At 44.8% G+C, this 16,001-nt stretch overlaps 1 protein-coding gene across 2 annotated transcripts in view; it reads right to left on the minus strand.

Annotated features, from left to right (window-relative positions):
* Nucleotides 1-16,001, minus strand: part of TMEM266 (transmembrane protein 266) — a 123,722-nt gene that overhangs the window by 80,494 nt on the left and 27,227 nt on the right. Inside the window, exons 1-3 of one of the 2 annotated variants that reach the window (XM_070477619.1) lie at nucleotides 14,840-14,938; nucleotides 12,208-12,315; nucleotides 11,205-11,349 (exon numbers count right to left, since the gene is read on the minus strand). The exons of the other annotated variant lie outside the window; for it this stretch is intronic. The gene's annotated coding sequence lies outside the window, so the exon portion shown is untranslated. Of the gene's footprint in view, nucleotides 1-11,204; nucleotides 11,350-12,207; nucleotides 12,316-14,839; nucleotides 14,939-16,001 lie in introns of those variants that run through there. 2 annotated transcript variants of the gene reach the window in all.

The raw sequence follows: 16,001 nt of genomic DNA on the forward strand, positions 1-16,001 counted from the left end.
TGAACTTTGAAAACCCTGTGTTGGGTAAAAGAAGCCAGACACAAAAGGCCACATACTGTACGATTCCATTTACATGAAATTTCTCAAATAGATAAATCTCTAGAGATAGGAAGCAAATTAGTGGTTGCTGGGGGCTGGGGAGAGAGAGGATTGGGGAATGACTGCTTAGTGGTTCAGGGTTTCCTTCTCGGGTTATGAAAATGTTCTGCAACTAAATAACATTAAAGGTTGCACAATGATGCAAATATACTATCAGAGACGGTACATTTCATGTTATATACATGTTACCACAATTTTAAAAACTAGGAAAGCAAAACCAAAAGTCAACCAAAGCAACAACAAAAATCTAGAAATACTGCTTGACAAGGAAAGATGTTCACTACAAGGTAATCAGAAAAAGTAGGCTTTAAACTATGTTCATATCTGGAAAAAAAAAAAAAGCCCATATAGTGTGATGTATATTTAAAGCAATCTGAAAGGACAGACCCACACTGTTAAAAGAAGTTATCTCTGGGTGATGGGACTACAAGGAACTGTTTACTTTATATGTTTCTATATTGTCTCATTTTCATTAATAATGAACTAAATCTACTTTTAAACTAAAAAACGTACATAAGGTTAAAAATCGGTAAGTGTGTATGAGAGATACAGGAAAAAGGCTGTGGGAATCCCGAGGCAGACTAGACAGCTTCCAACTGCCTGGGTTCTTGAATCTTCCTCAAAGCAGTCTCCTGACGAGGATCCTTACCTCCAGGCTTCTCTTCTCTGACACATCTTACATGCAGCCACCACATAACTCTTCTGCTGAAGCTGGGGTTTGCTCAATCCCCACTGCTTACCGACTTGGCATTGTTCAGCTGCTCAGTTATGTCTGACTCTTTGCGACCCCATGGACTTCACCATGCCAGGCTTCCCTCTCCTTCACTATTTACCGAAGTTTGCTCAAATTCATGTCCACTGAGTTGGTGGTGTTACCATCTCATTCTTTGCTGCATTGTCTCCTTTTACCTTCAGTCTTTCCCAGCATCAGGATCTTTTCCAATGAAGTGGCACTTTGCATCAGATGGCCAAAGTATTGGAACTTCAGCTTCAGCATCAGTTCTTCCAGTGAATATTCAGGGTTTCTTTCCTTTAGGATTGACTGGTTTGATCTCCTTGCAGCCCAAGGGACTCTCAAGAGTCTTCTCCAGTGCAATTTGAAAGGATCAATTCTTTGGCGCTCAGCCTTCTTTATGGTCCAACTCTCACATCCGTATATGATGACTGGGAAAACCACAGTTTTGACTAAACAGACCTTTGTCGGCAAAGTGATGTCTCTGCTTTTTAATATGCTGTCTAGGTTTGTCATGGTTTTTCTTCCAAGGAGCAGGCATATTTTAATTTCATGGTTGACTGCTTACTGAACATGGTCTCAATTCCTTGGCCTGTGATTCAGAACCCTCCACCACCTGACCTCAATGTTTTAAGCCATTCCTCACCCTCTTTATGTTCTGTGTTCCAGCCACCTTGTCCAAACACCACTGTTCCTAGTGCACAGACACAGGCACACAATTATCCACCCTCTGCCTCTGCTATGGAACTCTCTCAGCAGGAACACGGATTCCCCTATACCACAAGTCCCAACCATAATCTCTCTCTCATCCAACCTTCTATAACCCAGGGTCACTGCTTCCACCTGAATGCAGTGTCAGGGAGCCAACTCTTTTCTCTCTTCTGTACACTTTAACTGTACATCACTCAGGGTGTGTACCACTTTTCTACTTTGTCTTATAGAGGTTTAGGCTCCTGTACCATCTATTCTAGACTATAAGCTCCTTAAGGCCAGGGTTCATATCAGCAAACGGAAAGGAAAAAAAAAACCTCAAAGCACTTGAAAAAGTATTCAACATCGCTAATTATGAGAGAAATGGAAATCAAAACCACAATGAGGCATTGCCTCATACTGGTCAGAATGGCCATCATCGAAATGTCTATAAACAATAAATGCTGGGGAGGGTGTAGAGAAAAGGGAACCCTCCTACACTGTTTCTGGGAATGTAAATTGGTGCTGCCACTATGGAGAATAGTATGGAGGTTCCTCAGAAAACTAACAATATAACTACCATATAATCCAGCAATCCCACTCCTGGGCATGTATCTGGAGGAAACCATAATCTGAAAAGATATATGCATCCCAATGTTCTCTGCAGCTCTATTTGCAATAGCCAAGACATGTAAAAACATAAACGTCCATTGACAGAGGAATGGAGAAAGAAGATGTGGTACATGTATACAGTATGTACATGTATGTACATGTACATGAATATGACTCAGTCAAGAAAAGAATGAACTAATGCCATCTATAGCAACACAGATGGACCTAGAGATTATCATACTAAGTGAGGTAAGTCAGACAGAGAAAGACAAATATCATACAGTATCATTTATATGTGGAATCTAAAAAGATGATACAGATGAACTTATTCACAAAACAGAAACAGACTCACAGATTTCAAAAACAAATTTACAGTTACTAAAGGGGAAAGGTGGGGGAAGAAGGGTAAATTAGAAGTTGGGATTAATACATACACACTATTATATATAAAATAAATAATCAACAAGGAGCTACTGGGAACTCTACTACAGGTTAGAGTTATTATTCTGTAATAACCTATATGGGAAAAAAAGAATCTAAAAAAGAACAGATAAAGGTATATGTATAACTGAACCAGTCTGCTATTCACCTGAAACTAACACAATCGTAGGGCTATACCCCAATATAGAATAAAAATTATATTAAATCCTTAAAAAAATAAAAGAAAAATCTCTCAGGCACATTTCTATATGCCAGATTTAGTTAGCAGCTTTTCTAAAGGCAGAAGAGTGAGGCAGGGCCCTTAGATGGCCTCATGAGTACGCTTTCTGCATTCAAAAAGTATTCCTCAGTTAACCCATCAAACTTGAGGACAGTTTGCAGCAAGTCAGTGCTGGAGGACGCCTTGGAGGGGCCATCAGCAGTGAATGTGCAAGGTCATCTTTGTGCCTAAGGAGAAACATGACTGAGCAATTACCCAGCAAATGATCTCCTCTTGGAACTCAGTAGGATGTTAAAAAAATTAATAGACTTTATTTTTTGAGAGCAGTTTTAAAATTTAAAGAAAAATTTCAAGTATAGAGCATTTCTACATGACTACCACCCCTTCCCCCACCACCCCGCATAGCTTCCAGTGGTATATCTGTTGCAATTGATGAAATCAGAAATCTGCATTTTAACAAGATTCCCAGGAGACTTGTAGGACATTACAGTTAGAAAAGCACTAGGGAGCATGATATTTAAATTCCCTTTCAGTTCTAAGCTTCTAATACAATCTATGACCTTTACTATGACCCGATCAGGAGGGAGGCTGCTAGGAGTTCTCGGGGAGGATGCTGACTGGCTGGGCCTGCAGTAAGCCCGAGGGCGCCTTCCCAATCAGGCTCCAGGGCTGGCATCCAGGCACAGCAGGCAGCTGCTGGCGTGACCCTCTTGGAGAGTCGTGCTGCCCTCCAGCCAAGGAAACCTCTTGAGTTGTCACGACGAGTGTGACCCGAGATGAAAGCTGGGGGTGGTGCCCACATGCAGTGAGCTTTGCTGGCATATGCGGCTTCACGTGGAGACCCGGAGTCTGGGTCCCTGAGCAGGCTCAGCTGCTGGAGGGTGGAATTAAGAGGAGATGGGAATTGCAAGGAAGATTCCTGGTGAGTTCTGAGGCTGTGGACCTGGGGAAGAAAATGCCTGCTGAAAAATCTGTCCCTGCAAATACAAAGAGCACTTCAGATGTCAAACTCCCATGGTTGGGGGGCTGATCACCTGCGTGACAGAATGACAAGGAATAAGAGCAGTGCAGTGATAATCAGCAATGTGGGTTCTAGCCTCTGACGTCCCTCTTTCCACTGAGTCAGACAAGTCTCCTCTCATTTCTCAATTTCTCATCTATAAAGTGAGACCAGATTTGCTCACTGAAATAACTGAACTCCTAGGATGAGCCAGACACTGGGGCTAGGTGCTGAGAACACAAGTGATATTCATGGAGGTAATGGTTTGGATAATTTTCTAATGAACCTTCCAACTTAAATATTCTATTTTACGGACAGGCTTTGGACCTGGGCCTGGGTTCAAATTTGAGCTTTGTAACTTAGCATCTGAGTAAAAGCAAGCTCTTAAATCTCAACAATTTTTACATGTCAATCATTTCTCAATGAAGGTAGTTTAAGGACTTCTCTGGTGGTCCAGTGGTGAAGAGTCTGCCTTGCAATGCAGGGGACATGGGTATAATCCCCGGTCAGGTGTCATGAGACCCACATCCCGCCCAGTGAGCTCAGGTAAGTTAATGATCCCTAGGGCATGATCTCTACACACATAAAAAACAATAATTGGTGGACCTTGCTTGACCATGTGGGGTCAAGAAAATCTCCTGCACAACCTGGAGGAGGAGCTGATGATGGAAGCACAGAGTCTACTCAAGAAAGACAAAGAAGCTCTTCTTCCCCCACTCCACTTTTCTTTTGATTATAAAACTGTAGCCCTGTAAGTTCTCAGGGTGCAGCATCCTCTTGCCTGCCTGCTTGTAAGGCTCACAAGCATCCTATTCTAATAAATCACTTCTTATCTATCACTTTGCCTCTCGCTGAAGTCTTTTCTGTGCTGGGACATACAGGATTATAGTACTGGAGCTCTTCGGAGTCCCCAGTACAATATCCAACGGTGTCAGAGAATAGGAGGAAAGCACTTCACAAGGAAGACCCAATGCGGCCACTTCCCAGGCACCTACCACCCTCCTTGCATGAACTACACACTCCAGTGTGGGAGCCACTGGCCACATGTGGCTACTGAGCACTTGCAGTGTTGTTGCCCAAACTGAGCTGTTTTGTACAAGCAAAATACACACTGAAGACGTATGAATGATATGAATAAAATCATTTTTATATTGATTGCATGTTAGAATGACAATATTCTAGATATATTTGTTATTAAAAATACATTAAAATTATTATTTATTATTTTTTTCCATTTATTTTTATTAGTTGGAGGCTAATTACAACATTGCAGTGGTTTCTGTCATACATTGAAATGAATTAGCCATGGATTTACATGTAATTAATCTCACCTATTTCTTTTAGGGCTTTCCAGGTGGCTCAGTGGCAAAGCATCCGCCTACCAATGCAGGAGACACAGGAGAAGCAGGTTCAATCCCTGGATCGGGAAGATCCTCTGGAGTAGGAAGTGGCAACCCACTTCAGTATTCTTGCCTGGGAAATTCCATGGACAGGGGAGGCTTGTGGGCTACAGTCCAGGGGGCCGCAAAGAGTTGGACACGACTGAGCACACACGCATACACACCAGTTTCTAACTTTTTAATGTGTTACTAGAAAAATTTTAAATTGTGTGTGTGTGGTTTATACTTCTCTTGGACAGTGTGAGCTCAAATAAACAAAAGCAAACTGCTGTCTTTGGTCTTTGTTGTTGACAGAATGATGGGGAGAGGAATCTTATACGTGAATCCACCCCCAAGAGAAGCCCCGCGTGGTGCAAAACCTCGGGACAAAAAAATAGAGAAGAAGGGGGAATCAGGTGGGTTGGGGTGGCTCTGGCAAGCTTTAAGGAGGAGCTCAGGTATGAGTATGATGAGGGTAGGCAGAGGGCACTCCCAAAGGGATGCTTGGACTGAGTAAGCTTCTTCAGGGTAGGGCCTATGATTCTCCCACTATGCCTTGCATATGGCAGAGACCTGATGACTATTTGTTCTCTGCAGGGGCTGAGGGATGCTGGGCTGAAGGGGAACACAGGAACTGTGCAGAGGGAGGGTGAAAATGGAGGTCCTGTTTGTGAAGAGGCTGGTCCCTCTGAACTGGGAGTCTGCACCTGGGAACAAGTAGAAGCAAGGTTGGCTAGCCAGGGTGGCAGTTTAGCATTGATGTATTGGGTGGCAAGGCCATCTCTGAACTTTCCTGGGTATCACGGGCTCATGCTCCCACGTATAATCCTTCCCTAGGCACGGGGTGACTGTGTAATGATAGACCATTGACAAACAGACTAAAATTTGCATGTCTGAGGGAACACTGTTCTGTAGTCTAAGTAGGGCAGGCCTAAATGTTTATTCCTGCACATCCATTCATCTGTCGTCCATTCAAACATTTCTTGAGCCCCTAGCTGGTACCCAGGTACAGGGGCCACTGAAAACTGAGGCATCATCTCTGCCATTCCCTTGAGTAGGGGTTGGCAAACTATGGCCCAGAGGCCAGATCCAGCCCACTGCCTGTTTCAGCAAACAGCACTTTACTGGAACACAGTAACACCCCATCTTTTATGTATTGTCTGACTGCTTTTGTGCTACAATCTGTACAGACTGAATAGTGTGGCAGAGACTGAATAGTCTACAAAACCTAATATATTCACTATCTGCCCTTCTGCAACAAGTGTCTGCTGACCCCTGCCTTAGAGCACTAGCCATGGAAGCAAATACTGATCATGTGACACGATCAGAGTTCTGCGGGGAAGGATGGGCTCCGGTGAGAAGAAAGGGAGGGAAGGAGGTATCAGAAGGAGCTGATGCTCAAGCTGTGCCTTGCAGAACCGTGGGTCTGCTGGGCAGAGGAGGGACTAGAGAAATGGGAAGGACCCTCTGAAGAGAAAAAGTGGCATATGTTAACACACAGAGGCAAGACAGGGCAAACTCAGGAAGCTGGCTCTGGCAGGACCACAAACTTTAAGCAAGCCTTCAGTGCAGCCTGGCAATCCCACATCCATCCCCTAACCCCACCACTCTCCTGCTTTCCGGGATGACTACTGGATGCCCTCCTCTCTCTCCTCACCCCCCCAAAGCCTGTGTTCACACTCAGTCAATGAACTCCTCCTAACTGCCCTGGGGGAACTGAGACATTTGCAAGAGAACCTCCCCATGCTCCCCATGCCCTAGCCACTGTCTTATCTGCAGCCTTGCCACCAACTCTGCCCTCCCTCCATCCTCCAGACAAGACATCCATCATGTCCATATCCTAGCCAGGGACCATCCTACCCTGTGGGAATCAGATCCCCTCGGCTTTTCCTTACTCAAGGCATGGCTTTCTCAATTCCCCTGCGGGGAAGCTTTACTTCCCTTAACATCATAAGCCTCTGTCTACTTCTCCACTCCTCCACAGCACCTTCATCTGAAAAGGTGTGTACAGGTGCTATTTCTAATTCCTCTCTCCTCATTCTCTCTGGAATCTATCACCTCACTCAAGCTTTGGTCTCCACCTCTGCAAAACTGCCTCCCCTGAAGTCATTGACGACCTACTTGTTGATAAATCTGCCGGTCAATTTTTTTAAGGTTATTATTATTTATTTATGTTGGCTGTGCTGGGTCTTCGTTGCTGCGTGTGGGCTTTCTCCAGCTGTGGTGAGCAAGGGCTACTCTCTAGATGGAGCGGGCTTCTCATTACAGCGACTTCTCTTGTGGAGTATGAGCTCCAGAGTGCATGGGCTTCAGTAGCTGTGGTGTGCACGGCATATGTGATCCTCTGGGACCAGGGATGGAACCCCTCCCTGCACTGGCAGGCAGATTCTTAACCACTGGACCACCAACAATTCTTGATTTTCAGTCTCCCTGTCCTAATATAAGCATCTGATCTCTTCTCCAATATACTTTCTTTACTGGCATCTAGAAATCCGCCCTCTCCTGGATTTTCCTACTCCTATACAGGGCACTCCAGTATTCTTGCCTAGGAAATCCCATGGACAAAGTCTGAGCCTGGTGGGCTGTAGTCCATGGGGTCACAAAGAGTCGGATACAACTTAGCAACTGAGCATAGAGGCCACTCCTCTCTATCTTCCCAACTGATAACAGCTCACTTTCTTCCATCCACTCTCCTGGCATCTCATCCAGACAGTATAAGCACTATCTAATGAGCTTGCTATGATGGTGGAAATGTTCTCTATCTGTGCAGTCCAGTATGGTAGCCTCTGCTCACATTTGGCTGTTGTGCACTTGAAATGTGGTTAGTGTGACAGAAGGGGTTAAATTTTAAATGCTATTTAATGTTAACTCATGTTAAATATAAAAAGCCTTTTGTGGTTAGTGGCTACCATATTGGACAGTGCAAGTTTGTTTGCTGATGACTTCTAAACACATCTTTACCCTCAAATGTTCCCATTAATTCCAGACTCATGGATCCAACTGTCAACCAGAAAACCTGACTTAGATGTCTCATCTACCCCATCACAGCCCTTCCCATCTCTGTGAACAACAAACCCATCCTTCCAGTTGCTCAGGCCAAAGAGTCTTGGAACCATCCTGATTCCTTCCTTTCATGCCCCATATCCAATCTGTCAGCAAATCTGTCAGTTCTACCTTCAAAATACATTTCAAATTTTAACACTCCTCACCACCTCTCCACTCCAGTCCAAGCCCCCGTCATCTCTCAGCTGGACTACTGCAATTGACAGCTCACCTGTTCCCCTGCTTCCACCTTCACCTGTCCTTCACACAGCAGAAACCCTTTTAAAACCCAAGCCAGACACATCACCCCGCTGCTCACCACCTCCAGTGGCTTCCCGTCCTGGCCACTGAATGACGGCCCTCAAGGTGCTATACTCTGTCCCCTGCCTTCTCTGCAACTTCCACCTGTCTCCTGTGACTCCACCTCTCCAGCCTTGCTGACTGTGTTCTAGACACGCCAAGCACACTCTATTCTGGGCCTTTTCTTTGCCTGGGATGTTTCTTCTCTGCCTGGAATGTCCCAGGGCTTGCACCTTCACTTCCTTCGGGTCTTTGCTCAAAAGTCACCTTATTAGCAAGGTCTTCCCAGTCCACCTTAATTCCAAGAGCATGCTCTGCTCACATTTCTTATCTCCTCTACCTGCTTTATTCTTTTCACAGCATGTCTCACCATGTGTATAATATACTATATGATCAGTATTTGCTTACTAAGTACCTCCCCCATTAGAACATAAGCTCCTTGAGAGCAGGGGTTTTGTGTCTCTCTCATTTACCACTGTATCCTTAGCACCCAGAGCAACAGGTGCTCAGGAAATACTTACTGAGTGAATGAAGTGTAAGTGGTGACACGCATAGGAAGCTGGAGAGGCCTGGGAGCTAGATGACTTGTGAAGAGGCAGCAGGATACGACCCTCAGGGACTGGACATGGACGTGGAGTTGCCACCACAGGTCACCTAGTCACCCTGCCCCTCCACCCAGCTGGCATCTTCACCCCCACTCAGCAGTGCTCCCAGCACCGCTGCCCTCCTGCAACCCCCATCGTCGTGGAGGAGGATGAAGGCACACCCCTGCTTCCAGCTGAGGAACCTGGGTCTTTGTTGACCACCCAAGTAGTGCCTCCTCCAAAGGGAGGCATCTCTGAAGAAGAGTACCTGCTCCCGGCCCCACTCCTACCTCAATTGGAGCAGGGAGCTGGCCAGGGCTGGCAGGCTACCGGTCTCAGGCTGTCGTCCCGCAGCTCCGGCTGGCTGTCAGAGGGCATGGAGTCCGTGGGCGACAAAGGGGTGAGGGGAGGGGTATGTCCTCTCTGTGGATCTGAGGCTGCAATCCCAGCCTTCTCTGGATTCTGACAAGACATTTTGCAATTGTGGTGTCGGGGCGTTTTCACACGGCTAGAGCCCTTGGACATCACCCAGGGACTAGTCCAATTACCTCACCTTGTAGGTAAAGAAACCGAGGCCCAGAAAGAGGCGGTGACTACCCAAAGTCGCTCAATGACTTAGTGCCTGAGCCAGGACTGGAATCTGGGTCTGCCTCCTGTTTCTCTTCACCACATGGTGCCGCCTGGATAACAGTGTCCTTTGGATCCATTTCTCTTGGCCCCTCTTTCAGACCAGGCCTGGTGGCTTCAACAAAATGCTGATTCCTGAATCTAGCTGGGGCTGTGCCATTGCAGCCTGGGTAAGGAGCGTCCTCCTTTGGACCTTAACCTCTGAGCCTGTGCATTAGGATCTGACCCTGATCCCCACACACTCTGATGGAAATTAGAGGACTCCTGTAGTTGTCACAGCAACTCAGAAGTGCTTTGGTGTCTGGTACTTCAGCTGCTTGGCATCCCTCAGTGAGATGCTTTGCTAGGTCTCGGCTCTGTCACCGACCAGCGATGTTATCCTGGGAAAGTCACTAATTTATCCATCTATCTACCCATCCATCATTCACTGCCATCCAAAAAGAATCTGTGCCAACTTAAAATATCACCTACAAAGCAAGACCATAAAAAAAAATAAATAAATAAAAGCTCTAAACCATGTTCAGGTAGAAATATAGAGAGATTATAGGGGTTAAAAAAAACAAACCAAAAAAACCCAAGCTAAGTATTGAACAGGTATTGCTTTGGTAATTCGGAACAAAGCTTAAGAACCTAAGCTGATAGCCAGCTATTTCAGTTTCATTGTGGGCTTGCAAGTCTTTTCTGCTCCCTGGCCTTAGATTCCGCATCTGTAAAATGATGGGGTTGGAGGTAATGATCTAAGATTAATTTCAGCGCTGTCATTTTGTGACTCTGTTTTCATAGAAGGATGGGGCAACGTGGCCACTCCACACCCCTCCTCCTCTCCCCATCTCCCTCCTCTCCAGTGGCAGCACAGGGAGTGACCCACAGACATACTCAAGCCACATGTTCTGAGTTCCCCAAATTGTGGGAAATGGACACAATCTGCTGTTAACAGAAGCCACTCATCCAGTTCATTCAATATTTACCAAGCACATAACATAAGCAGGGCGCGATGCCAAGGCCAGGGGGGTAAGTCAGGTAATTCTGACAAAGATGCTGTCCCCAAGGCATTTTCAAAGGCAATGTAAAGTCAGAAGTAGTGGGTTCTAAAGAGGGCAGAATCAGAGACACAGCCTTGCAGGAGCTCAGGATTCAAGAGCCCATTTTTTACTGAAGGAATTAGGGAAGCTTTGGGAGGACATTTTTGAACATGGCCTTGGAAGAAGGGTAGGATTTTTAAATGATGAAAGTAATCCATGCACATAGTAATAACAATTCAAATGGTTCGTTAAGTATATAAAATGACAGTAAGTTCTCCTCTCAGCCTCCCACCCCGCAGTCCTAACCTGCTGAGGCAACCACCTCAGGTGACTTGTAAAATACCTATTTTAAGCTTCCTGTCTGCTGCATCGACTTGGGACAGTTTCTCCTCCTGCTCCCCCTTCCAGGAAGTGTGATGAGGTTGCTGGTACCTGGGCACTTCTCTCTGCCTCACCTGAGGAATCGGGACAGTGGCGTGGAGTACATGCAGATGTAGGCTCTGGAGCCAGACAGCTGAGGTGCTAATCTCACTGCTTCCATTTTCTAGCTGTGTGACCCTGGGCAGGCTGCTCCACCTCTCTGTGCTTCAGTATCCTTATCTGGAAAATGGATATAAAAATAGCACCTAACTCATAGCCTCGTCACGAATTCAATAACTTTTAACAGGCTTAGGATAGTTGTCAGGAAGCATTTAACAAAAGGCTTCCTGTGTGCTGTTTTGGATGTGTCAGGAACCCTCTGGCCCTCATAGATTCCTGAATATTAATATTAATATTAATTCCAGGAATTAAGAGGAGAGGCACGCCTTTCCTGAGGCGTGGAATCCAGGCATTTCTCATTACAGTGATAAGTACCCTCTTCCTTATTATGAGCCAAATGGTAAAAGAGGATTGTTTGCAACTCTCTCTCTTTGATAGGGATCATCTTGTGTTTTGTAAGTCTGGGATTTTAATCTTTATCTTTGCTGAGAATTACTACAGTATATATGCCCACGCCAAGTTGATTAAAACACCTTTGCTCCGGTGGAGCTTTGGTCCCCCTGTCTGTCTGTCTGTCTGTCTTTCCTTCTTTCCCTCTCTCTCTCTATTTCTGGCTAATTCCTTGGAGGCCCGCTGAGCTCACTTTCTCGTCCGGGCTTCTAAGCCCGTCTCGAGAAGGCACACTGCGCCTTCACCCACTCGAGAGGGCGCCTGGTGCCTACGTGCAGCCGCGCTATTGGCTTTCCACGTAAACCAGGGGTATCAGCCTCTTTCTCTCTCTTACTCTCGGAACCACCGAGGTTCCGGTCCATTAAAGGACCAACAAGCGCTCTCTCTTACTTTCTTATCGTCGACTCCGGACCACCAGGTTCCGGTCCATTAAAGGACCAACAGATAGTGACTGGGACATAGTGGAGACTCAATGAATGGTAGCTATCTTATTGCTAATACTCTTCTCCAATTCCAAATTTTGATTACCTGTTCAAGTTCTTCTTTACATGTCAAGGTTTAAATCATTCAGATTCTGCTTTGGAGCTCCATGAATTTTTGCATGCTTTGTAAACTTCACATAAATTGAATCTAAAACTTGAAGAACAATAAGCAATATTTATATTTATGATTACATACACTGCAGAATCAGGTAGGGTGAATAAATCATGACAGAAAGGGCTATAACACTATTTCCAGCCAAGTTACTGGATGGAAAAAATTCAAATATATAGGTTTATTGTTCTTTTTCTATCTGCCATCAAACTGCTCAAAATCATATTATATTTCAGTTTGCTTCATGTTTGGCCCAGACTTCTTCCACAGGCTTTTCTCTACATTTCTGAAGTTTTCATCGCCCTTTTTGTTACAGAAAGTAGAACTATATGTTTTCTTCATCCTATGGTAAGACTGTCAAGATCCCTAATTTTCCTGTTAAATGATCAATTTTGGACACATTACTCTATGGATCTGCTACACCACTATTAATCTGACATGGCTCTATTTTTTCCCCCTCAGATCCCATGTTTCTTCTTTATTGAATTACTTTCATTTTTTTTTTTCTGGAGGACACCTTCAAGTAATTTTCCTGAGTAAAATTATGTGGAAAGGAAATGTTCCAAGTATTTGTATGCCTGAATGTGACATTATTTTACACTATGCTTTTTCTAATTTTTCTCCTAAATTCTCTTCAACCCTATGGTTTCCATCCCTGCCCTCCAATAAAAATGCTCTTGATGCGTTAGTCAGGGATCTCCTAGTTACCAAACACAATGTACACATTTAGGCCTAAACCTTTCTGTGACATTTGACATTGTTGATGACTCTCTGGTCATCTTAAAACTCTTTATTCTCTTAGTTTTGAGGATTCTTTGTCCTTTTCCTCTTTCTCTGTTTATTTCTTTTGAGGTTTTCCCTTCTCAACTCTATAATACTGATATTCATTTAAAAAATATTTATTATTTATTTGGCTGTGCCAGGTCTTAGTTGCAGCACATGGTATCTTTGTTGCCGCATATGGGATCTCGTTCCCTGACCAGGGCTCGAATCCGCATCAGGAGCAGGGAGTCTTAGCCACTGGACTACCAGAGAAGTCCCAATGCTGATATTCTTTGATGTTCCATCTCTGCCAAACTCATGATCTCTTCTATATGGGCTTTCAAAAAAGGCTCATCCAACCCTAGGGCTTCAGCTACAGTCTCTGTGTTGAAACAGAGTTCTAACTAAATACTGTATAATAATTTCAAATTTAGTATGTTTAAATCTTTTTTTTTTTTCTTGGCCACACCACACCACTTGCGGGATCTTAGTTCCCTGACCAGGGATTGAACCAGTGTCCTTGGCAGTGAAAGCATAGAGTCTTAACTAGTGGATCACTAGGGAATTCCCAAGTATGTTTACATCTTAATCATAAACGTACTTCCAGTCAAAGGCTGTTTCCATTCTTGTGGTTTTAATTCGGGGTAACAGAGTCATCACTGACCCAAATCTCCCCTCTTAAGCACTATGCAGTCATCCTCAATCTCTCCTTTGGCATCTCCCAACCAGTTGCCTCACCAATTCAAGTCTATACCAGAAATATCTCTGGAATTTCATCATCTTCCCTGTTCTCAGTGCTGCCGCTGCTGCTGCCTGGCCGCTTCAGTCGTGTCTGACTCTGAGTGACCCTAAGGACTGGAGCCTGCCAGGCTCTTATGTCCACGGGATTCTCTAGGCAAGAGTACTAGAGTGGGTGGCCATGCCCTCCTCCAGGGGATCTTCCCGACCCAGGCTCAAACCCGGGTCTCCTGAATTGCAGGCAGAGTCCTTACCACTGAGCCACTAAGGAACCCCCATTCTCACTGCAACCTGGATTCAAATCCTCATCATTTCTCACCTGGATTACGGAAACAGCCTCCTTGTTCGCCCCTCTGCCCCTAGCCCCTCCCAGTCTCTCTAGCCTTCATTCAGCTAGCTATGTTCCAAAATTTTTTGTGTGATAAAGCATGCGTGTATGCTAAGTTGCTTCAGTCATGTCCAACTCTTTGTGACCCTATGGACTGTAGCCCACCAGGCTCTTCTGTCTATGGGATTTTTCTAGACAAGAATATTGGAGTGGGTTGGCAAGCCCTCCTCCAGGAGATGTTTTCAACCCAGAGATCGAACACATGTCTCCTGAGTCTGCTGCATTGCAGGCAGATTCTTTATGCACTGGGCCACCGGGGAAGCCTGTGTGTGATCATCTTTCCTCTATTTAAGACCCAACTGGCTCTCTACTGCTTATATATATATATAGAATGATGCTCAAACTCCTAAGAATTACACACGACACTTGCAATTTACCTCTCTACATTTATATTTCGAATCCTTCTCTCACCCTTCAGCCCCACCTTTTCTACATACACTTCGGCCACAGAAATTTCCAGGGATCCCATCCCTCCCTAGACACTATCTCCCTAGACTCTATGTGTTCTTATTTACTGTTTCAGGCTCAGTTGTTCCTTCCACAATCCCAGAGAACCCAGCTAATAATTGTCTAGCATACAATACTGTTGAGATCTATTTTCTGCTTCCTCTGTGGCTATGCTGTCAACTCCTGGGAAGCCAGGCCTATGTTATATTTACTAGTCTCATCAGCACCTACCACAGTTCTAACCACATGACAATTCGATTTGATGTCAAGAGAAGAAAAGACAGCAAAACCTCAGGGAATGAGTATGTTCAGGAGCAGGAAGAGGGGCCATGATGAGGGCTGTGTGAGGTTAATAAGAACCCTACAGAGTCACAAAGGCCTAGGGGAGAGAATTTCAAGGAGGAGGGCATGGCTGGTGATGTCGAATGTGCAGGAGGTTGAAGATGAGGCTGGGAATGATGATTCCACTAGATCTGGAGACTTGGAGGTCTCTGGCCACCTTCAGGAAAAACATTCCAGTAGCAGGAGAAAGGAGTTCATGAGATCTGAAAGGTTTGGGAGGGAGGAAGGGGGGGTGGAAGAAGTTATTTTCTGACCTGACTGCTACAGCACTTGACATTGACCCTCCCTCTTTATTGAATCACTTTCCCCTTCTTTGGCTCTTACGAAGCACATTTTGTATCTCCTCAGATTCCTTCATGGGCTCCTAGTTCTCTACTGACCTTTAAATGTCAAGGTTTCCAAGGTTCTGTTTTTAGCCCTTGTCTCTGCTTAATCCTCAAACTCTCCCATTCATGATGATTTCAATGATGCCTGCCTCTTGGTGACCCCACACTCTTATCTTCAGCCCTGGACTCTCCCTAGGCTTCAGACCCGTCTTTAGCTCTGCCTGTTGCACATGGAGATTCCTCAGGGTTACAACAAGCTCACCTTTCTGGAACCCAACTCACTGGCCACCACCAAAAATCCTCCCTCAAAACCTGCTTCCTAATTTTCAGCAACTGTATCAACCTATCAAAGGGTACAATCCAAAGACTTAACTCTTCCCTCTTCATTTTTTAAGTTCTGTCAATCCTACCACCTCCTTTTCATACACTAAAAACAAACTAGGACGAGAAATTAAGAAAACAATCCCATTTACAAATCACTTCAAAAAGAATAAAAATGCCTAATAATAAATCTAACTAAGGAGGTAAAAGACCTGTACTCAGAAAAATGATGATGTGATGAAAGAAACTGAAGATAATGCAAAAAAAGGGAAGATACACTGTGCTCATGGGTTGGAAGAATGAATACTGCTAAAATGAACATACAACCGAAGGCAATTTACAGATTCAATACAATCCCTATCAAAATGCCAATGGCATTTTTCACAAAACTAGAACAAATAATT

Source organism: Odocoileus virginianus, chromosome 16 (genome assembly GCF_023699985.2).
Source record: "Odocoileus virginianus isolate 20LAN1187 ecotype Illinois chromosome 16, Ovbor_1.2, whole genome shotgun sequence".
NCBI lineage: Eukaryota > Metazoa > Chordata > Mammalia > Artiodactyla > Cervidae > Odocoileus > Odocoileus virginianus.